Source organism: Sinocyclocheilus anshuiensis, unplaced genomic scaffold, assembly GCF_001515605.1.
Source record: "Sinocyclocheilus anshuiensis isolate Anshui unplaced genomic scaffold, SAMN03320099.WGS_v1.1 scaffold23152, whole genome shotgun sequence".
NCBI classification, from domain to species: domain Eukaryota; kingdom Metazoa; phylum Chordata; class Actinopteri; order Cypriniformes; family Cyprinidae; genus Sinocyclocheilus; species Sinocyclocheilus anshuiensis.
In genome coordinates this window covers 1-571 of record NW_015545903.1, presented here as the reverse complement: position 1 = coordinate 571, position 571 = coordinate 1, and the positions used below count along the sequence as shown (strand labels likewise).

The following is a 571-nucleotide window of genomic DNA, read 5'->3' as shown; positions in this document are numbered from 1 at the left end:
ACCATCAGAATCAGGTGTGCCAAACAAGGGAGTTGCACAAGGTCCTCAATCCAGGCTCTTTTGCAGTGCATGCCTCTTACGTTTTATATAACAGCAGTTTTCCCACAAGCTGCCCAGAAGAAACTCATTTGCCACACGCGCTATTGGATGAAACCCACAAGCAATTATGGCAGAGAGAAAAAAAGGACAAAGGCCTTAGAAGGCACAACTATCTTCACAGAGAGCGTTACAGCAAACTCCAACCGTAGTCGGTAGGGTTCAAACCTGCGCAGGGAGACCCCAATGGATTGCAAGGCCATCGCCTTAACCTCTCGGCCACGACTACGCCTGGCTGCTGCCTGCCTGCTCTCTTGTCTGGTGGCGAACAGCACAGGCCAAGCTTCAAACACAAAATCCAGCTGAAGGATGAGGTGGAAAAAAGGGTTCAGCTGTCCCCATTTCTCAACGGCAAAGGGATGCCGTGACCCGGATTTGAACCGCGGTTGCTGCGGCCACAACGCAGAGTACTAACCACTATACTATCACAGCGTGCCACTGGCTCACCCATGGCGACTACTGCAGCCCGAACACA

General features: G+C 52.0%; 2 non-coding genes across 2 annotated transcripts; both read right to left on the bottom strand.

The window, feature by feature from the left end:
- Positions 1-243: 243 nt before the first annotated feature.
- On the bottom strand, positions 244-325 carry trnaa-ugc (transfer RNA alanine (anticodon UGC)). Its single transcript has one exon. It is a non-coding gene; the product is annotated as a tRNA-Ala (tRNA).
- Positions 326-456: 131 nt separating this feature from the next.
- trnah-gug (transfer RNA histidin (anticodon GUG)) lies at positions 457-528 on the bottom strand. The gene has a single exon. It is a non-coding gene; the product is annotated as a tRNA-His (tRNA).
- Between the last annotated feature and the right edge of the window lie 43 nt (positions 529-571).